This window comes from Cavia porcellus, unplaced genomic scaffold, assembly GCF_034190915.1.
Source record: "Cavia porcellus strain 051 isolate PalLab524CR breed Dunkin Hartley unplaced genomic scaffold, mCavPor4.1 scaffold_4, whole genome shotgun sequence".
NCBI lineage: Eukaryota > Metazoa > Chordata > Mammalia > Rodentia > Caviidae > Cavia > Cavia porcellus.
Window position 1 is genome coordinate 73,450,274 of NW_026947487.1, and position 23,984 is coordinate 73,474,257.

Consider the following 23,984-nt stretch of genomic DNA (forward strand, 5'->3'; position numbering starts at 1 on the left):
AAGTTTCTGCATATGTTATATCTTTACACAAGCAGAGATGTGGAGTGAGCAGTTAGACACAGAGGAGTTTGGGGATGGAGATACAAACATGGATATTATCAGCATTCAGATGGTACCAAAACTCTGAGACTCCGTGGGCTCACCAAATAGCATGCAACAGAAAACTGAAGTTTCAATCTTGAGTCTTTGAATATTCCCAAGGTAAAGGTCATCTATGTGAATGAAATGTACTGACAGATGAGAAAGTATAGAGAAAAACAGACACACTGTGGACAGTTTATCAGGAGGGGTGGAGGTAAAACCAGAGCACAGAGTTGTTCCAGAAGCCAAAAGGTGGGAGAAACATTTCCATATGAGAGGATTGAAACTCAAAATGATCAAGTTAATTTATGATAGTTGTTTCTGGTTTTCTTTCCTCATTATCTTTAATACTCACCACTCTTTTATGATATCTCAGAGGAACTGAGGGAATTTGATCAGCAAGGTTGATCTATAACAGGAAGCATGAGCTGAAACAGCACTTCATGCCCTATGTTACTTTCAGTATGTAACAAAGCATTGCTTTACTTTTTTCTTCTAAATTTTATGAAGACTTCTCTTCTGCCCAACATTAATGCAGGACATACAAGCGAATTTTAGGAAACAGTTCCACTTGAGCTATATCAACATAGTGCCCACACTCCCATCCACAATTTGTCAAAGCAAAATAAGGACTGAGAGTCAGCTATTCTAATTGCTCATTGCAGCATGTGTCATTGGACTGAAATTTCCTTAGAAGCTGGCGTTAAGTGCTTATATGCATTTTGTGTTGCACTTCACATTGTATTGTATTTTTAAATTCTCAGTGCAAGAGAATTTTTCCCATCATTGTAGCCTAAAGTTTGACTTCTTTAGAATCTTCTACAGAAAATTTGTTGGATGACTAGGGTCCTCTTCAAATTAAACTTTTCTGAGTTACTGATGGGAAATTAGTAAAATTAATGTAGGCTTTGAGAGAATTCCTATGACATAATATTACATTGTTGAATCGCTCCATTAATAACTTGAAACACCCATTTTTATTAGTGCATTTTAGTAATATAGACCTTGGAAATTCCTTGTGGTATATTGGTATGTGCATATATTTTTTTTTCATTTTCATTTCTGTCTTTTTCCTTTCCATCCTCCTTACACCCTTCCTCATGTTAAAAGTTTACCTTCTTGCTTCCTGTCATCTTTTTATTTATTTGCTCAAATGTGAGAAAATAAGTAATATTTAATTTTCTGAGTCTAGCTTATTTCACTGTAAACACGAAGTGTTAAGTTTTAACATGAAGTATTTCATCCATTTTTCTGCAAATGACAAGGATTTAGTTCTTTATGGTTGAATAGTATTCCTTTGTGCAATCATCTTTAAAGGTGATTCAGAAAAAAGATAGCTCACTGGGTGTGGTGGGACTATCTGTAATCCCAGTGATAGGGAGAGTAAGGCAGAAGGATCTTTTTTTTTTTTTTTTTTTTTAAACATCCCAGAGACAGCCACGCTTATTTTTTATTTTTTATTTTTTTGTCTTTTTCGTTTTTGTCGGTACTGGGGATCGAACTCACGACTGCCTGCTTGCAAGGCAGGCACTTATGCCGCTGAGCTAAATCTCCGGCTGGCAGAAGGATCTTGAGTTCAAGCTGACCTAGACTCAAGGCGAGAGAACCTGTCTAAAAAAGAACAATGAAAAATAAAGAGCATAAAGATAACTTATGAAAGATGATCACAGAAAAAGGACTGAAGGAAGGAAAATAAAGTCTCTTAAATAATGAATAAAATGCATTATTAATACATACAGCTTTCAGGAATGATAAACAATAGATCTACAATCACATATAGTACTCCTTGTTTCATTTACCACTGCTCTTTTGTTTGCCTAGGCACAGGGGATATAATGACATGCAAATCAGCCATGAATTCACCACTGGCTTGCAGTAGAGCAGTATAGAAAATTTAGTGAAAAGGTGAAAGGCAAAATCCTGTGATGCCTCTAATAATCCTCACCCTTGTATAATTCCCTTCATTTTGAATATTTAGAACATATGACTATGTTGTATGGCGCAGTTAGACTGAATGAGACTGACAAAAATCACATCATCTCTTTAAAGGGGGGCATTCTCCAGTTAGTGCAAGAGGAAACTAAAAGTATGAAGCATGAGGATAGGATGATGCCAATGCTGGTTAGAAGACAGAGGGAGCCATGCATCAAGGAAACCAAGACTTCAGCTCTGCTGACAAGAACAAGTGGAGCAGTGTATTTATGACTCAGAGCCTTCGACGAGAACTCAATCCAACCAACACATTTTGATTACAGGCTTGTGATGCTGGGCAGGGATCTAGATTCATGGCTTATGGAAATGTCACCCTATAAACTGGCATTTATCTTAAGGCACTATGTTTGGATAATTTTTGATGTAGGAATAGAAAACTAACACAGTTTGTGCTTCTTCACTTGGTTGGCTAGAGCACAAAAACTGAAAGTTGGAGAATCTACTTCCACGGTGGCTTTTCCACATGGCTGGAAAACTAGTGTGGGCTGCATATGGCATCTGTGAGATGGATGGAAAAATGGAAGCATCAGTTCTTCTTTTTGTGCATAAGCTGCTTGGTTTCCTCACAGCAGGTAGCTGTATTCCATGGGAAAGTATCCCCAGAAAACAATGAGAAAGTAAATGCAAGATTTACAGTCTGGCCTAGGAAATCACAGAACATCATTTTTTGCCACCATTGTATTGGTGGAGGCTATTGCAAAGGTCAGATAAGGTTCAAGAGGAAGGGACACGAATCTCACCATTCAGTTTTAACATTATTTTGTAAGAAGTGTGTGGGATGGAAATTTCTGACAGTCATATTTGAAACATGCAATTACAAGCTGATTTAATGAATCACTTTTATGCTGATACTTTTGTATTTTAAAGCTTGAACATTTGAAAGAAAGTTGAAAATAATGACAGTGGAAAGAAATTGTTATACCCCAATAATAGGTTAGTGGTACAATCTGTTTGAGTACATCATACACACACATATATAGTACATTCAAAAAAAATCGAGTATTCTTACTTTAAAATTAAGTGACATTTACAAGAAATATCAAAGATATTAAAAATGGAGAGTGAGAATTAAAATGTTAGTTCTTTTTGAATGTAAATGAAGTTTTAATTTTAGTTATGTCATTAACTTGAAATTCAGTATTGTTTCTCTGGAATACTTTATTCAACATATATCATAAATGAGGATCACATTTCATGTTGAATATTTTGATTCCCTTGATGTATAAGTGCTAAGAAACTAGAATACTATTTTTCACCCAGATATAAAAGGTTAGTAAATTTTCCACTAAAGATACTTAAACTTACTTTTTCTAGGAAACGAATAGTATTTTATACTGTTTTATAGAGTATAATGGTAAATAAATATAAAGTAACTACATTAGTACTCTATACAACTAGACTGACTGCATTAAAAAATACAAATGATTTCTTTTCAACTTCTGTACTTAGGTGATTAAAAATAATTGAACCTCATTACTGAGTGAACCAGACTATTGAACTAAGACTAAGGAAAATAGACTACAATTTGTAAATTCATATACATTCTTTTTGAAGTTAAAATTTTATGCAAATGTATATAGATTTGGCAAAGAAAAAATGACTTCGATTTTCCAAAATATAACACTAAATTTCAGAATATAAGAGAAGCTTAATATAAATGATAAAATTTAGGAAATCCATTTTTCACATTTTAATTATAACTCACATGTCTGTATCTCCTGCTGCGATGTTTTGTTAAAGAGAGGGCTCATTTGTGAAGCTGCCAGTATAAAAACTGACAGATGGTAGATCCAGTTTCCAGGCTGCTGTGGTACTGGTTTAATATGGTTTAAATTATTAGCACTGTCTGTTTATTATCTAAATAGTATAAGAATAGGAATCACAGTTTTATTTCTTGTTATAATCAGATCAATTTTATAATTTATAGCTAGATTTAGTATTGTTTTTAGATTTTATCAATATAGTATATTTTAGGGATGATTTAAATGATGCTTTATTTTAAAATGCATCAATTTCTATTTGTTTTAATGAAATATCCATAAACTGCATAGATGCTGGGGATGATTAGAAATCCCAGTTTTTTAAAAAAAATCTCTTTGGTAGACTTAATCCAGTTAATAGACACTAGCAATTAACCGATTAATTGGGTGAATTATAAAACAATTCAGACAGAAAAGCCAAATATTTAAACACAATTCCTGGTAAACCTCCCCCCACCAAAAAGAAAAGAAAACCTGAGTATTTAAACACGAAAATTATCTCATGTGAAGACAAGAAATTATGGAGTCATTTCTCTATAACTTTTTAGTAACATTAGAAAGTATAAACCAATATAAAAATAAATTGTATTAGAAGCTATTAAAACACAAAACATTTTAAAGGTGAATCGCCTTATATGGATTCTTCTGCTTTATGTTAATTAATGTAATGTTAACATAATTTACCTACAAGAAAAAACATGCAGGTGTAAATTCAGAGAATGTTAGCACTGTCAGCTCTCATCTGCTTTTCCCACTTAAACTGTTTCAGTTACCTACCCTGGGTAGTCTCCCCTGGAAACTCAGGGTTATTTCAGTTGCTGGCTAAGAGGTGTGTCTCAATGTTCTCTCCTTCCAACATTGGCTCAGGTTTAGAATGACGACACTTTGCAAACTTGGAACACAGCAGCCCAGACACAGGGACAGCAGTCTACATTCACCTTACCCACCATGGTTGTGCTCTCAAGTCTGTCCTACAAAATAACTCCTAAGTATCCTCATAATTCCCAGATCAAAAGCAGCTCACACAAGAAGTGGTCTAACCAGGAACCTGGGTTAAGCTTCTGCCTAGTTTTCTGCATGAACAGGTCCTGCTCTCTTGCTACTGGGTCAAATTTCTGCTGTAAAACAACCAAGTAAATAGTCACTGCTGCCAGCTTTCTGGAACAGAATTCGAAGCCCTTGTGCCCTGTCTATCTTGCAGAATGCCCCCATTCAGAGGTTTCCACATCAAGACTGAGATCTTGGTGCTTCCTGGCTCCAGAGCTGCAGCATGGTCAGTCAGCAAATCTTCACCCCACATTTTTCTAAACAGTCATTGTCTTGAACCAAGTGTCATTTCCAGCCCTAATCTGGATTAACCGCTCCTGTTGTTTTTATGAGGTTCCCTTAATGTCAAATTCATGTTACAGGATAATTTTTCTTTCGGTGCTACAGAAAAAAATCTAGAAAGCTAATACGATATTACAGTGCTTTCTTGTCATTTTTTTTTTTTTATACTGCTAACGTTTTGCTGCTATGAAAGAAAACCACAGACTGGGTGATTTGTAAAGAGAAGAGGAGCTCTCCGAGTTCTGGAGGACAGTTAATCCAGTATCAAGGGGCTCGCATGAGGGCCTCCATGTTTTGTGGTACAAGGTACTGAGAGAAACCTGAGGGGCACACATTTGGGTCACTCTTCTTCCTTTTCTTTCTTTCTTTCTAAATACAGTGTTAATCCTATCATCTTTGATTATCCTTGATTATTTCCCAGAGATCACTTCAAATATCACCAACCTATCAATTTGGAGATTTCAATTTCCAACACAAGAGCAAATAATGGGAAACATGCTAAAACTGTAGCAATTAGGCTAAAGCAAAGAAATAGTCTTCAGCTAAGTTTCTTCATGTTTCACTCATTATACAGCAGCATGAAGTAAACCAAGAAACAAAATACCCAGAAAAGAAAAAATAGAGACCACTTTTAATCATCTACACCATTTTGTAAGTGTATTAAAGCTAATTCAACTTTAAATGTATTAAAGTTGCTCTTACAATTCGTAATGGAACTGCAAGGATGAATGATCCCCCACACCTTTCTTAGGTTCTAATTTTATTTTTAAGATACTATTACTACGGAGGAATTTCTAATATGGCTCATTATTTCAGTGGGAATTTAGTGCACATAAGAGGCACATATGTAATTGGCAACCTAATTTTTCTGCTTTCATCAAATGGTGCAATGCCAAATCTACATTGAATTTGCCAGTTAAATGCACTTGGGAACCAAACAGCAGCAGCAAGCATACAAGACATGAAAATGAACAAACTGGAAAGAGTCATTAGTTTTCTGTTTTGCTATCACAACAAAAATTCTATCATTGAGTGTGTTGCAAAATGGGAAATTCTACTTGAAACATTAAGCAATCTTAAAAGAGAATAATTCATTTGCTAAACTTCTGAAATGTAGCTCATTAAAATTTATCAGTGGGGGTTTTAGTGCAGATTTTTTCAACATAAGTACAAAATAGTTAAAATGAATCAACTTTTCATAAGTGTGCCTTAAATAATATATTTTCATATATCTTTTTGGTCTAGTAAATATGAATCCTAGTTTTTACATGGAATGAAAATTGTCAGAAAATAAGAAATGTTAGCTTCACTGAATACATTAATGAAAAAAGGCAACTGACAGACTGTCATGCTTCTCACTAATTATGAATGCAATTTCAGAGTGTGAAAATTACAATCAGTTGTGGTTACCAAAATGCCCTTGAAACAACTGGGTTAATATGTAATCTTGAAATATGCATTAAAGAGTTACAATCAAATTATCATTAGTGATTACAGTTAACTAACTAGAGAATAAAATAAAACCACCAAAAATTCCACCAATATGATTGAGCAGCATCCTTCAAGGTAGAATCAAACTTTAAAAAGTATCCATTTGCAGCTCTTAAAGAACCACGTATGTGTTTAGTACATGCAGGTGTTCACAAATAACATTCTGCACAATTTCCCTTTGCAGTGATAGCAGGCTAATATTATTAAAGATTGTGGAGAAGTTTCCCAACTTATTTCATCTATGAGTTAATATATGTTAAGAATTTTAAAATCCTTGCCTTCTCCTAAAAATGAACATTTTGTAAATGTCCCTTGCATTATAAAAGGAAGGGGGGAAATATGAGGAAAATGACAAAGGAGTATTTAGATCAACTGATTTCTTAATTACAAAAAGCTCTAAGAAAAGTGAAGATTTCTAGCTAAAAGGAGTCCTGAATGGGAAGCAGTGTAAAGTTAAGTAAGAGCCACACCATTTAATTTTTGTATGATTTTGGGTCACTCACCCTCCTAAATCCTGATCTATAAAACTGAAGAAATAGTAACAGCTGCTTCACAGGGTACACATTTTGTTAGTACACATCCACTGTACAGTTTTTAATCAAACAAGTTATGGTGTTCTATACCTAATCATTATTATTTATCCCACAGGTCCCTTTTTACCCACTTGGCTGTTGTTTTTTTTTTCAATATGACCTTGTTATTTAATATGCTGTCATTAATATTTTTAGTTTATTAGGTCTTGGTCATATAATTCAGGCATTGTTATGGACTCTAGACTCACTCATGAGACATGGAAGAATTGAAGGGAGTTACCCTCAATGTAAATAAAGCAAAATATATGGAGAATGTATAACAAAATTTTAAAGCTATAACAATGGTCACAAACCACAGAAGATATGACAGATGAATCTTCAACCTTGCCACTACCTCCCTAGCTTCCAAATGTTACCCTTTTTCATCACACTTCCAGAAGCAGTTTTCCCTATGCCAAAACACCTATCAACAGCTAAGATTATTCAAAGAATACGCGTTGCTAATATTTCTACTGTAGCCACATTTCAGAAGTTGGGCTACATAAGAACACTCATATACACACGCACCCTTTTAAAACAGTGTAGGTTGCTTGATTCCTGGAAGCTGTTTTCCAATAAGGAAGTATACTACACCACAAAAACTTTTGTTATTTCTGCAGGAACATGAGATGCAGCTAAAGGGGTATGAACTTAACAGAATTTAATGTTGGGGATAAATTATCTACCATAAATGGCTCTGCGACCCCCCCCCCCGAATAGGTTACAAATGGTACACAAGCAAACACACACACACACACACACACACACACACGGACAATTTTGAATGAACTACATCTGCTGTGCTGTCTGCTAAAGGCATAAACTCACAGAGTGGAGCCATGAAAGGGAATGGACAGAAAGAGTTCAAGGCCCAGTGCAAACCTGAAAGGAAATGAGGTAGTGAACCGGGCAAGAGGATAAAGACAGAATAAATTAGGCAAGCAACAGCACCATGCCATCAGAAGTCCTGTCAGTCTCCGAACTGGCAGATTTCCTTCAGGGGGCCATCAGTCAAATGATGTCAAATCGGTAGCTGGTTCTGTCTATACCGCCAATGTTGTGCAGGACCTTCTGTGCGCAAACAGGAGCCCCACTCCATCACCGTCGCGAAGCTTCCATTATCTTACCACGAATTGATTGCTGCAAATCGTCTGTGGGAGGCGCGACCTGCTTAAAGGGGACCAGGGTTCTTTGCTTATTACTGCGTTAGAGGGTCACCGCTTGCCAGGATGTGAATAGGGTGTTGATAACATAAAAAAAGAGAAAGAAAGACAGAAACAGAGAGGGAGAGGCAAAGAGAGAGAGAGGGAGCGACAGAGAGAGAGAGAGAGAGAGAGAGAGAGAGAGAGAGAGAGAGAGAGAGAGCGTCCCTTGTAATTCTCCCCCTTAAAGGTAGAAGAGAAGGCAACACCATTGGCTTGGAAGAAACCAGAGCGTTTCTCCAGCATCCGGGCCATTACTTCAGCGTCCTTCTCCAGAGACTGCCCCAGTGCTTCTGCCCTGACCCGCCAGGGCACTGGCACCGACGTGCGCCCAAGGACGCGCCGGGCAGCCGGGCCTCCGGCCGCAGACCGAGCCGCCGCTGACGGGAACTCGGGGCGGGCTGGTGGCGCGCGGGCGCGAGTCTGCGTGCTGGGGCGGCCGCGCCCCCGCCGCGCCCCCGCCCGAGAGGCCGTGCTCCCCAGCGGGCCGGAGGAGGAGCGCTCGGCCCGCACGGCCGCTTCGCGCCCCACTCCCGCAGGCGCCTCCCCGCGTCCCTCCCCTGCGCTCCTCGGCTCGTGTCTCCGTCGCTACCAGCAGTCGCCGCTCGCTGCCTCTCCGCGTCTCCGTCTCCACAACACTGCCGCTGCGCGCGGCGGCCCCGAGCGGGAGCAGGATTATTCACTAACGCAGCCCGACTCTGCGCCCCGCAAGTCGACCGGCGGGAAGCGGACGAAGGACGCGCGGGGCCGCAGGGACGCCCGCGCCCGCTGACGCACACCGCCCGGGAGCCGGAGCAGCCTGGCGCGCGGCACGAGCCCTCAGGTAAGAAGCCGGTGTCCCCGCGCCGCCGCGGGTCGCGCCGCCGGCCTGGTCGCCAACGCCGCCAGGTGAACGCACCGCGCCGGAGCGGCTCACGCCCAGGCCCGGCCTCACCGCCCTGGCCCGCGCTCCCCGCGCGGCGCGGCCACTGCCCCAGTGCGTCCGGCTCCGCGCGGCCCGGGCGAGAGTTGGCGCGGGTGGGCCGCTGGCGTCCGCAGGTAGGGCCGGGGCGCGGGCCGAGTGCGGGCGGGGAGCGGGCGCTGGGGGGCGCCGTAGTCCAGGCCGGGACCGCCTCTGCCCCGCCTGCGCGTCCTGGGCCCCGAATGTCCGGTCCGGGGCGATGCCCTGCGGGCGATGGGGGAACAGTGGTGACTTGGAGTGAACAAATTGCTTTGTGGCGGCGCGTCGGGAGCTCCAGGAGTGCGCGTGTGCGTGTGTCCCTCCGTGGGTGATCGCACTCTGCACTGCTACAGGCTTTGATTCACCTGAGCAGAAAGTGAGTCCAGAACTGAAAAGGCAGGTGGCTTCCAGGCTCGCCTTCTCGCTCTCCGGTCCAAGCCAGGGGCAGGGTGCGGCGGGGGGAGGGAGGGGTGACAGGGATTTGTGAATGGTGCCCCTCTGTGTGTGCAGGCGGAGGCTTGCGGGTGGAGGAGGAGCTTGCAGAGTGAAAAGAAAGGGTGTTTAATGGCAAAGAGTTGTGAAATTTCTCAGGGGTTGCCTCCAGTGTGTCGTGAGCTTTCGCGCTTTCTCTTTACTCTGCCTCAGAATTTGAAGTGAATTTCCTTTTTTCCCCCCTGCTTCCTATGGGACAGCTAATGCAAAATGAAGAAGGGAGAAAAATCGCTCCTTTTTACAGGCAGAAAATAGTGGTTCTTTAGGAGTCCCAGATGCCTTGGTCTGAAATGTTTCTGAATGTCCTTGTTCTCTCCTTACCATTTCAAGGTCTCAGTAAGACCACCACACAAAATTACCTGTTTAGTTTCAACAAACAGCTCACCTTTCAGAAGTCTCTGCAGATGAATAGTGTCTGAAATATAACGCACGTCCTCCATTCTCCTTTCCCCGGCACATCTGTGAAATACAAACACATACGTTTTACATAAATCTGACTTTAGCCAGAGTCTGAGGGAGGACTGAGCAGCAGGTCCTTAAGTGCATTACCTGTTCGTACTGAGTTTAAAAACTAGTTTTTAAGAGAAGACCTAGAATACTGCTAATTAAGGCTACTCTGTAATTAGTTTTGCCTTCATTTTCTGTTTGCCTCATGACTAGTGGGAATTCTACACATGACTTAAGGCTTACAGAGGACTTGAAACAGTGTGTGATAGACTGCTTAAGCATATTTACGTTTGTCCTTAAAAGTAGCAACCTATGCTTTTATAGAATTGCTGACTGGATGTGATATTAGGACAGTGCCTTTCATTTAATTTTAGGCTGAAGTATTTCTAAGTGTTTTTATAATGTTGAAATACCATATTGTAATAACCTTTTCAAGAGTTTCACAAAGAAGAAAAGACTAAACTGGTCAAACTATTGTTCGAGCGATTTCTCTTCATTTGATTTAACTAAAACATTTAGTAAAAAATTCGATTAACAAAAACTCTGTTTTCCTCCCTATATGAAGATAGTTTTCTTTAGAGATTTAATATCTTGATTTGTGTAGGTTCCTGTTAGTTTAAAATACATTTCAACACTAAAGCATTTACAATTTTATGTAGTAGTTTAGAATTTCCATGGAAAATCCTATTTTTGGGATGCTTTATTCTAAACCATTGGAGCCTAGAGCTAATTGGGAATGTAGTGTAAATGATGAATTGCTGTATTTGTAAATTGAAAGCTGTATCTATGAATATTTTGTTCTTTGACACTGTCAGGGAACCAGCAACAACTTTTTTAGTTTTAAAAGTTAGTATTTATACCATGAAATGTTAATTCACATCACACCCATGAAGTATAAAAATGAAACATTTATGTTTTTACAGTGTTATGCAACTTTTTATTGCACTCTACTACTCATTGTAATACTCATTTGAAAGGGCCTGTCATGTGCACAGTACTGTCAGGGCATTGTGGAGGAATTCAAGGACTTCTTGTTCCCTTGTCCATTGGAAACTATGGTCCAGTTGGGAGAAATCTGATGCTCATGCTTTAACATAGACTTAGAAACTCATGACAATAAGATGAGGACTACAGGAGTTCAGAGTGTGAGAATAACATGTCATACTGGATTTTGTCTAAAAAGACTTCTAAGAGTAGGTAAGACTTGCTTAGTCTTGATCTTAAAAGAATCAGTAGGATTAGGAAGCTGTGGGTGAGAAGAAATTTAAGATCTAGGATAGAAGTCTCTTGGAATTATAGAAAAAATGTCAGGAAGGATGTTTGTTTTAAAATAGATGTAGATATTATAGGATACTCTTGTGAAAAGGGCAGGCTAGCTGTGTTTTTGATGTACAACGTTGTATAAATTCAAAGCCTGGAGTTCATTGTCAACATTCCTCCGCCCCAGTAGACTAATCTTTATATTGTCTATAGGTAAGCAACACATAGTTGTACTACTACAATAGAGTACTTGTAGAGAAACACTTTTAAATAGTTAACTCTGTCGACATCATACTAAAGTGATGAGTTGTCTTGATTGGAGGGTTGTATTCATACAACTTCTTCAGAGTGGAGTGTTCTGGGTACTTCCTTAACTAAACCTTAGGTTATCTCTAAAAAGTGTGATAATGTGTAAAACAATATTTTTGAGCCTTCATTGAATGCTTAACAGGTTACTGTCTTAAAAATGTCTTACCCAGGGAGTAACATATTTCTATATTATTTTTAAAGTTGCTAGATTTGTTATATTAGCTTTTATTTAAAGTTATCATGTGTATCCACATAATAGTCCACCTATCCTTACATTATTTGACACCAATATAGAGCTGTGATACTTGACTTGTAAGAATTTTTCTAGAATTGTAGCACAGTTTTAAAGAACTTTTGTGGTCCTCTGGGAATTCATACAGGAGGGTGACCTGTCTATATTCTAAACATAGTCATTTTTCTTTTGTGTATGTACGTGCTGTTTTTAGACAAATACAAACCTGTTTAAAGTGCATTTTTTACATTTTAAGAGCACGAAGGGAAATACCAGAACTGACTTTGATCCTATCTATTCAACATGACATCCCAGAAGAATGTTTTGGTGACAGTAAAGAAATTGTATGAACATTAGATGTGACTTACAAAATGGAATTACCTTCAGATTAGTTGAATTAAAAGATTTTCACATATATTTTGTTGACAGTGTGTAGATAACAGTTATTAAAAAAGTGAAGGCTTCTTAAATCACTGATACACATACAAGAATGGAATGCTTTCTAACATAGCTAAGGTATGAACCAGCTTTAATTGTTAATTGGTCCCTTTTGAGTTTGGATTTGGGTGATGTGTCACAGGTGTATCATTTCGATGCTGTAATCTTGCCTACTGTATGACTGACAGTTTCTCCATGATTTCCTGTTGGATAGTGACAAGATCTGCTATACATGGAGAACACAGGCTTCTATCAGCAGTGTCACCATCACTATGTAAAGGTATCAGTTAACAATAAAGCTTGCAATCTGGGGTGGGGGCAGCAGTGGGAAAAGATGAGATGATTGAGAAAAAAAAACACTAACAAAAGAAATGATTTCACCGTGAAACTTAACATAAACATAAAAATGTGGAGCTGATCATCCTAAACTGCAGTGGACACAATAACAAGATAGTCTTATCAATCTTGTTTTGAGTAATCATATTGCATTTTAACTGTGTCTATAGGAGCTAAATTGAAAGAAAAAACAGATAGTGGTAGGATATGTTTCTGAGAGTCTTCAATAGGATATGAAAAATTGTTCAAAGATTTCTGCTTGGATCATTGACAAAGAAGTTGATCAGCCAGATTCTTTAAGACATGATTTTTGGTTTTGCATTATTTACACAGAATGCACAGTTTTTAAAATTTAATTAAACTGACTTTCTTTGAATTCTGATCATAAATAAAACCCAAAGGCCTATAAAGCTGTATACTATTATCTAATATCTGACTTCTAATGTAGAACAGTTGTTCTCAAAATATGTTCCCTGAATAGCAACAGCAATGCCTGTTAATTTAAAATGGACCTGAAGCCCTAGCACAGAGTAAGTCAATCTGAAAATCTTTTTAGGGTCTCCTGTGTGATTCTTACATACTAAAGTTTGACTTAGAGTATGTAACCTTGTGTATTGTAGAATGAAATGTAAGGCTGTATCTTCTCTGTGTTTTGTATTTAAATATGTTACTGCAGTGGTGGTAAACTTAGATTTAATCATTTAGTCTTGGAAAATATGCTTTCATCAAGAGATTTTCATCTTGATTGTATTTCTTGACAACACTTTTAAGTGAGTTTCCTTGAAGGCTAGATGCCTGCCTCTGGGCTTAGTCTGCCACCAGACTACTGAAAATACAACCTGTTTCTCGGCTCTGTAAACATTGCCAACTATTAGATGTATGCTTCAGTTCAAATCTCGTTCTTGGACTTTCATGATGCCAAACATTTATGGCATGTTGCCATACTCCCAGATGCTCACACTGGTTGGACTTCTTGGAAGTATTTATAGCTGGGTCTTTGTAATGTTTTTCATGCTACAGTGCAGATTTATGACCAACACCAGCCTGGTTCATTTTGCTGCATTAAAAACTGTTCTTCCTTGACTGTGTCCTACAGTAGAGATATTCATTATCAATGATAACAAATAATTCATAATGCTTATTAAGTGTAAGTCAAACATTATTAAGTGTAAGTCAAACAGCTTCAAAAAAAATGTCTTACCATATATGATTAAAGAATAAACTACCAATAACTTGTGATGGTTGATAAGCACCTTATTCCAGAATGAGCAAAATGCAAGTGATCCTGTGTCTCTTCCCCAAAGATGACATGTATGTGTAAAAATATTTGTACAGTATGTACATAGGAGTTCTTTAGAGTTTGCCCATTTTTCTAGTTACTTAATTTTAAGATTTGACTCTTTTGTATTCTTTATAACTGTATTTGAATATTTTTAAAATATGTAGAATAAGTAAGAAACAAACTCCAGGTGTTTTAGCGCCTTCTCTTACTTTCTGTATTGGTTCTTTAAATAGCATTTGCCTCTGCTCAAGAAGTATATTTTAAACTGGGTTTATTTTCGTAAATCAACATGTCTGATGGTCTCAGTTATATGTCTTCCTTATTAACCAAATTTGGACTAATTTGTGTTTAGGTACCTATTTATATTAAATGAGGTCTTTCTTGAGAATAGTCATATTTAATAATTCTATGAGCAAGTTATATTGTTAGGTCTGAGGTTTTGCATGTATAATGTATATGGGTGTATATGGCTTTGTTGTAATGCTCAGAGACAGGGCAGAAATAAGAAAAAATGTAGGGATCAACATTTTGAGCATTTGTTCCTTTGGAAAACTTTTTATGTTTATCTTATTTTATAGATACATTGCTACAACAACAAGTCTAGACATATGAAACACATTAAGCATGTCTTTATAATATACAGCAGTCTTCAAGATATTTAGAAAAGTTTTAAGGGAGGAAAAACATACCTGTATCCCAGAAATACCTATTGGAAAGTTAGGAAAAGGAGGGAAGTACCACTTAGCCTAATTGAAATTCAGTATTAGAATGCAAACTAACAGTAATTTATTTGAAGTAAATTTTCAGTATGATTTATAGATAACAAAAGTATTGAATTTGTACATTAGTATTTTGGAATTTTCCCAACACTGTTATTTAATGGACAGGTATCTCTAATGAAGTTACTTGATTATTTTCAGTATTTAATATGCAGAAGACAGACAAATACTGAAACTTCCATTAACAAATGACTTCTCATAAAGGTATACTGTCTCCTCAGAATTAATCTTAAAGAATGTAGATTACCAAATCAGGTTATTAAAGAGACCATTGTAAACTTGTATGTAAATATATAAACTTTTAGCAACATTATTACTAAAATTGACCTTAAGAATTTATTTTTTTTTCACAGAAAATAGTAAAGGTTGGACTATAGTGGTATTGGAAGATAGCACTTCTCATTAGAAGCAGTTAAGTTGACTGTAGGGATGGGGCAGTGTGAAGAGATGGAAAGAACTGTCTCCCAGAATATTTCTGAGGAAATTGGGTCTGCTACATGATGATAGAGAAAGCACCTAGCCTACAAGGTCTAATGCAGGAAATAACCAGAAGATATTTTCTAAGCAGAGTTATAATTTACATACAGGATGGAATGGTAAATTTGAAATTCAGGAGATCCTGCCATCCCTGTTCTGGTTTGATAAACCTTAAGCTTGCCAATTATCTTTGATACAAGGGAGCTATCCAGAGTACTAGGGTGCACCTCTCAGACCTTGTAAAAGTGTGACATATGTTGTTTTAGTTTATAATAATCCTAGAAACTACTGTTGCAGATGCTGCCTCATTGACTTGGAGTGACTAAATTCCCACTATGTGATTTATTCTAGTGGATCTAGTGGATTCTAGTACACTGAAAGAAACTCATGTCACTCATGCTAGAATTAGATTATGAATTCCAGTCATTTCCTGTGTTAATGTCATCAAATCTTCTTTTACCATTATCATAATTGATTATTTGCTTGTGCTTTATGCTGTGTGAAGGCAGCAATTTTTAACTTTATTCTCTTTCCCCATTAGTTAGTCTACAGATGTGAAGAACATAAAAGTGAGAATTGAATGAATAAACACATGACTAATTAAGTTGAACTTTGTCACCTTATGTGATCTGTGTCAGTGCTACCCATTGTCTTGAGTCACGCCTAGGCTTACGTTGAATGTGGTTGCCCCTGGCTATTACATAGGCTGAAAGTGCACTCTTAATTTGGAACTGAGTAACTAAAAGGGCTAAAAAGTCTTGAGGAAAAGGAAAGCCTGGACATTGGTAGTGGCCTTCAAGATTAGTGGGGTTTTAAAAAGGAAGCTGCAGGATAAGCCTGTTTGGAGAATGCAGGTTGAAGGACAGTCTTTTCACTGCCTCAAATGACAATTCAGAGCATCCAGTCCATACTTTCTAAAGGTGTTAGAATGTGACATCTTTGCTTACTTCACCAAGCTTGGATTTCTGCTTTGAAATGTCTACAAATCTGAGGCCATAGGTGGCTGGTATAATTCTTAGTAAATACATGTTCCTAGGTCCTGTCTTAAAGCTTACAATGTGTTACCTGCTTTCAGAACCCTTATTACCTGTGGTCTTTGGTAATTGCAAAGCTGGTAGACTAATTTTCACCACATTAGCAACTTCTTCTCTTGCCACACAAAGTGTGTTTATTTTCATCACTCTTTGTGATGAAAATCTTGTCACCAATGGTGTTGATTTGCTGATTACTTTTACATGATGTTGGTAATTGTGTGCTTGAGTATGTTTCCCATCTCAGACTAGTTTAGATTTAGTTTCTCTTGGCTCGGAATTTACTATATTTCTGCTGCATGAACCATAAAAAAAAACTAATTGTGCACCCTTTGTGCAGGGGATATTTTCACTCTATACATCTAACGTTTTACAGTCAGTATGCTCTCTATCCTGCAGGTTGTGTTTTTGTTTCCTGTTTTACTTTTATCTCCCTTTTACCAATGCAAATGTTTCAGTTATGAGGCAGAAAAAGAAAAGCTATATTTCTTAGTAGCCTTGCCTTAGGGACCTACATACATAACTTAAAAATAATACAGATTCAAAATAGTTAAGTGTGCAGGAGATGACTTTTTGAGTTTGAAGATAAAACATAATTCATAAAGCTGGTGTTCTGCCAGCATCTTGAATTAACACAGGATTTGGGAAACATTTTTTTTTTTACTAAATATTTAGAATTATGACAAATATATGATCCACATAAATTTTGTGAATGAAAAGCCACTAGTGCCATTTTATAATAGTGCTAGAGCTGAAACACTTAGGTGCCTTTAATCTGTCTAAAAGAGAAGTTTTCTTAAAACTGTTTCATAGTTGATTGCATATGTACACACAGTTTAAGTGTTTTTATAGTGAAACTGTTCGGTGGAAGGGGTGAATTTTAGCAATCTCATGAATCATTTGTGTTGTGTAAATGTTGCCCTAGGAGTTCTCTGTATTCAGTGGAGCTTAGGAATCCTTTGGGACCAACAGTGCTGATTGCTGCAGTATGGTTGTGAAAAGGTGGAGTTCTGGTGCAGTTATATTCTCCCACGGGAAAATAATGCAGTTCATGCCCTTATAAAAAATTAGTGCAAGTATTACTAAGTGAATAAACACATTACTAGTTAAGTTGAACTTTGTTACCTTATGTGATCTATTTCAGTGCTAGCCATTGTCTTGAGTCACGCCTAGGCTTACTTTGAATATTGTTGCCCCTGGCTATTACATAGGCTGAAAGTGCATTCTTAGTTTTTTTCCACAATACTATCTTTTGACAGTCAGATTTGGATCAGTCTTTGTTAGTATGTGTATATTCACACAGCTACATATGTCATACATAATCTGCTTCTAATGAGTCTTGATATTTTTAGTCTTGTTTGTAAAGAAGTGAGTCAGTGTTCTATGCATATGTATCCAAATACTTACATTAAGGAATTGGCTTACATAGCTGAAATATTAGGGGGTGACTGGGAAGGTGGAGAGTCAAGCAGAAGATAAAATAAATACATGTTCTTATCTTAAGCTGAATTCCTTCTCTAGGAAAGCTCAGGTTTTGCCTTCCACTGATTGAATGAGGCCCATTCACAAAATAAGAGTAATGTACTTTATATAAAGTAAAATAGCTATAGATGTAAAACACAACTGCAGAGTATGTTCACAGCAACATCTAGAGCCATACTGGACCAAAGTAAGCCTGAAGGGCTAGCTAGGTTGAAACATAAAATGATGCAACACAGAGCAGGAGGTAATATGTCATCAAGATCCTCTTAGTTTATGTGATAAGATCATGTATATCTCAGTCAATGTTTACTAGAGAAGCAGATATAACGCAAGGTATACAAATGTCTAAGAAATTATAAGAATGGCTCAGGATAGTCACCCACAGAATCAGATGAGGAAGTGTGCAGAGGCTGTCTGCAGCCTGGAGACCGCAGGATCTAGTCAACGGTCTGGAGCTCACTGCAGTGTCCCATATGAGTCTGTATGAGTGGGCTGATGGGTCTGTGGTGGTGGAAGGCTCAAGGGTCTACACCAGAAGGTGAAGCCAGGAGATGATGTCCAAAGTAAGGGCGAAGAATGCAGCTCATCTAAAAAAACAGAAGCAGTTCCACTTTTTTTTTTCCCATTTCCCCTTTATATTGCATAGGCAGTGAGCTACCTGAGGATGCGTCTTCTACATCCTAGGGTGTAGAATTGCTGAGTCGATTTAATTGAGTTTCTTACTCAAGTTGACACAATCAGTCAGTCGTCATGTTTCCCCCTTTGGCCAGAGATATTTTTTCATTATTTATTTATTGGTCCATTTAGGCACAGATCTGTTTGTCAGTTATTTTGTAATCATTGAGTAATTGCCATGTACAAGAGAGTGTTACAGAACTGAATAAAGAAAATGAGTGACATAGACTTTATCTACTGAGTGCCAAGTGTGTTAATTCTGATGGAAGAACCACAAATATATATCTGTGATAGATAAATTTGAGGCATAATCATGTGCAGTTTTCAGTTTTGCTAATTAAAAGTCATCTTTCCTATGAATGACAAAAGAAAAGATCTTATAGTAAGTGTTAATGTACAAACTACTTAGTTTTATCCAAGAATGAGTTACATGTAAAGTCACAGCGTGAATGGTGTGCTTGCCTACTGAAGTCAGCTGCAGCTGGACAGTGTTGGCATGCACACGTGTGGAGGACGACCTGAACTACTGTCTTTGAATATCTCCACTTTGGCTAAATCTACCCCTATCTCCATATATTGATATATACAGAGCTGGCTCAGCTATTTCCTTTTCCCTTCAATTGGCTCTAAGCAATGTAAATAGGGCAGGCTAAGGTGCTGATGTAATCTTTGAAGACAGTCACTGTTTTCCTGCCCCAGTGTCACCCTAAACATGGTTGAGGTGGTGGGGTGGCAGAGCTGCTGCTGTGGGCTGTTAGCTGTATGGCCTTGAGATGAGAGGCTTCGCCCTTCCAGGGCAGAACAGTTTGCCCATCAGAAGCTGAAACACTACAGTGTTAATTGCTACCTCAGTTGTGTTATGAAGATTGGTCTGTCTCTCAGCATGTTGCAGAGTTGCTTTCTGGCCTGCTAGCTAGCCCAGCTCACAGTAATCAAGTAATTCCTTCCATTCTCACAGTCACTAATCCTCTAGGTCCTGTAGCCACTCCCTTTTTCACGAACTAGTCAAATCCAGGTTACACCCTGGATCAAGGCCTTTGTTCCCTTGACTTTCATCTGGGCTAGACTTAGGACCTCTTAGCTCCGCATAATTATAAATATGTATTAGTGTCTTGTTTTCGTTAGAGACTGCACTGGGACTGGTAGATTGGTATTAACTTGCTAGAATGCCAATAATCTTCCCATGGGAATACAGATCTAAACTTCTCAGACTGTAACAAGGGATCTTTCTGCACACACCGATTTTAACATTTTAAAAGTTTCGTATCTGTGTCCAATCTATGCAGAAAACTCAGTATTGTGTACTGCAAGGGATCTAACAGGTGGGTCTCGTGTCCTATTGAGTGTCTTGCTCTTCATGTAGGATAAAGTGATAAATACTTACTGGCTCTAAGTGGTGATTTCTAATGACACTTTCATATACTGAGGAGCTGTATTTTGTGCCTCTTCTCTTATTCCTTGAGTAGAGACTTGTCTGCCTGGCTTTGGAGGTCCTTGGTAAAATCATCACACCCTGTTAATCCAAAATGTAGGTCTTCCACTTTGCTAAGGTCATGCAACTTAGAGCACCCTTTCCCACTCAGCATATGTATTTAATCCTTTCTGTTTGTGCAGAGCTCAGCTGTCATTACAGGCCTAACTCCATGAAAGCTTCCATGCGGACTTCAGCCCTCCTGGGGAGTTTGATTTGCAGCACCCATAGTTGTGAGCAATACCTCCTTGGCACCAGACAATTAAGTACAGTCTGTTCTGCTATAGTGAGTTTTTCTTTAAAGTGAATTAGCTCCTACATGACAGGTAAAGAGGGGAATTATATTAGTAAAATGTGACCTTTGGCTCCTGCAAGATTTTCCCCCAGCATATTTAGTATTTAGCTTTAGCAAAAAGCTACAGCTGATTGCAAACTAAGTATTCTAATACAGGCAAATATAAATTTTAGTAGAGACATACAGTACCATTTTCTTAGCCTTTATCCTTCAGTTGGGGGTGGATGGGCCTCACTCAGTTTTAGCTTTGGAAGTGCTCATTGTGTGGATTTCCTCAGTACTTGGCGTCCTCACCTTTTCTTATATAGTACTCCTTGTAACTAAGCTACCTTTGCCAGTTTTTTATTTTGTTATAGGGGTTGAACTCAGGATCTTGCGCTTGCCAGACAGGTGCTTGTTTCACTGAGCGAAATCCCTGGCCAGTTTTTAAAATAGTAATTTTGTGTATTCCATTTCCTTACGTATTTATTTTTTTATTAAGAGTTTTGCATGTTCTTTTAGGCATAGGGGATTTTTATAAAAATTGTTACGGTTTTGATTAAAACTTGGTGTTATTTAGCTGCAGTTGCATTTTGGAGGGGTTGAATATATCATACCTTTTTTGGAATGAAAGACATGTATCAATAGTGAAAATTAAATGCGTTGCTTCAAATTACATGATATGTTTTTAGTATCCACTGTGTGTCACTGACTGTTGCTGAGATTTGATGTGTGAACAGTATAGAAGGGGTAGTACACAGAGACTTTCAGCAACATCTCTGTTCTGTAGTGGTTCTGTGCTTAGTTCAGCTGAAGGAAGGAAGAGATGCAGTGAGCAGCACTTGTGATGGTCCTGCCTGGTCTTCATTATTCCTGCACTGCCTTCCGAGTGCTGCCTTCAAAGCCATTTTTTAAAAACTTCATTTCTCAAATCATACTCTGTTACCATACTCTGTTAAGCTTTCACAGCATCATAGCACTTAAAGTAACTGGAAAATCAGTATGATTTGTGAAATCATGTAAATACTTGGCTTTCATCTTAGACCATCAGATCCATGGCAATAGAGATCATGTTCTTTTTATTCTCATATTTGCATTCCATCACTCAGCAAGTCCTGACACACACACTGGGATTTAATAAGCATTATAAATGTATTATATAAATATCAAGTATTTAGTAAATTTCAGTTGAATGGAAAGGTGAATGGCTAAATTAATGTTCGTTTTTATTTTATTTTTTACCAACTACATTTTGAATATTTTTTCCTAGAATTAATTTTTTCTCCTATCTGTAACCACTTTTGTTATTACTGCTTTATCAGTCTGAATATCTATTGTTTATAGGAATACTCTGGCACCCAAACTATACAATACCATTTTAAAGGTAGAAGATACAAACTACTTATCAGGCTGTGGTATTTATTGCTTTTTCTCCCAAACTTAATAGTTAGATTTATTTCTTGAAATTCTGTCTTAGTTAGCTCATATTTTCCTGAAGCTGCTTTCTGTGCCCTACTTGGTCAAGTTTTAGCTCAGAGATGTTCATATTCTTGTCATAACAACTTGATTTTAGAAGGAAAACATTATTATTTGTTGGATTAATTTTACTTTTCTACGTGTAGAAATGTCTTAACTGTTTCCTATTAAATATGGCATGTAGGTGACTGGATTATTTTAAGGGGAATGTAAGACTTAGCTTTTTCTGAGAAATGAAGTGCTGACTTTCTTATCAATTATGTATTTCTTCACAGTTCAGTACTTATATCCAGTATTCAAGAAACCATTCAAAACATTAATTCATTTAAATTAATGACTCCTGAGTAATAATTTTGCAAAGTTTTAGTATTTTTTTAAATTTTTATTTCAGTCAACACTTCTGGCTACCTATAGTTTCATTTTGATGAGAAACATATGTTTACCAGTAAATTTCTGGATAAAATGTTAAAGATAATAAGACATTATTTCTACTAGATATTATTTCTATTTGTTTTTTGGATGACATTTGATATGCTAATTCTATCCCTTTGTTGCTGTCCACCTTTAACAGACTCTCATCTCAAAAGCCTCAGTTAGATTTCAAGTAAAAGTCTCAAAGAATTAGAGTACTTTTCTAGTTTCACAAAAAATATATCACTTTCTATGCATAGGGTCACTAGCTCAGCAGCTATAGGGTACCACATAATCAAAATAATACGTGAATAATTAGAGTTACATGATAAAAGTAGGAAGGGTGAAAGTTACATAAGTGTGTTTTTGCATGCCTTTTGTGTCATACATGACTCCCTTTGAGATAAAATCTCATTTCTGTGTCAGTGCACTTTTAAGATTTATGTCTTGTACTCTGCTTCCACTCATATTGCTTATAGACGTGGGGTGACTTGCCGTATTTTACCTTTCAATATCTACTATATTGAAAGTGATTTTTTTAGATCCGAATCTGTATATATTAAGAGCTGATAACAGATGTGTGAACTAGGAGGATATGATCTTCATATAGTTGTTTTAAGATCATATTATCTTTTAATTGATATATATTCTGTCTATGATGTGACTGATTATCAAAATTGTATATATTATTTTTTCATCCTTTGGAAAAGTTTTACTCTGCAGAAAAGACTTAGCATCCTTGTCTAATATATGTAGTGAAAAAAATTCTACAAATGATAAAAGTGAAAAATAAGGCCAGAATTTTATTTTACACAGATTCATGTTCTCATAACCGTTGTCATGATGTGTTGTCACAGAATACAGTTTTTCCTGCGATATTGATAAATGAAAAGAGCTAATAGATTTCTTGAGATAACCTGTGAACTATTACGTAGTGTAACAGCTGGCATTTACAGAAAGCTGATATTAAGTATCTATGTAGTAACAGTTTTGCCTCCCCAAGACTTAGAAAGAAAATCTACTTTAAATAGGAGAAATATTTTGAAGTAAAATATTTAACTGAAATAGTAAAAAAGAGTGCGTGATGTGTGATTGTGTGACCTAATTTTTAACATTCATGTGTATTATTAGTTTTTTGAAATGTGGAACCAAATTTACATAGTACAGATGTAGAATTCTAACCAACATCTCCATTACAAGAATAGAATATCTGAGACATTTTAATATATAAAATTTCTTTAAAATTTCATGCGGTGTAAAATAATACTTTGCACAAATTATGCCTTTTCTTATGTTTAAATTTAACAAATGTAAAGGGTACAGTCAGCTTTTACTTTTCAAAATGATTTATGTTCTAATGTATGGTACTTTTGAATTAGTCTGGAAAAGTAGTTACTGTCTTTCTTATTACTGTCAAATTTGGTCTAATAGCTTATACTTTGTTAAATAAGTGGCTCATAATATGAGTTAAATAATGAAAGAGGGAGGTGTTGCTGGAGATTTTATTTAGTATTAGTAATTTTGTTAAATTTAACTGTTTTCTTTTGCCTGGTAGCAAGTATACTTTGGTGTTATCCAGTTTTAGTATGGCCTGATGGATGTTCATAAAATACATTGATAATTATCATTTATCCATAGGGTAATATGTTTTTAAATAGAACACCTTAAGAAATAGTTCATTAGAAAATGAAGAATTCTGTTTAATTTGAGGATGTGACATTGCTTTGGTCTTATTTTTATGTATT

At 37.3% G+C, this 23,984-nt stretch overlaps 1 protein-coding gene across 1 annotated transcript in view; it reads left to right on the plus strand.

Moving 5' to 3' along the window:
* Nucleotides 1–9,115: 9,115 nt before the first annotated feature.
* Ccser1 (coiled-coil serine rich protein 1) overlaps nucleotides 9,116–23,984 on the plus strand; it is a 1,226,082-nt gene continuing 1,211,213 nt past the window's right edge. Inside the window, exon 1 of the mRNA XM_063247277.1 lies at nucleotides 9,116–9,250. The gene's annotated coding sequence lies outside the window, so the exon portion shown is untranslated. The remainder of the gene's footprint in view (nucleotides 9,251–23,984) is intronic.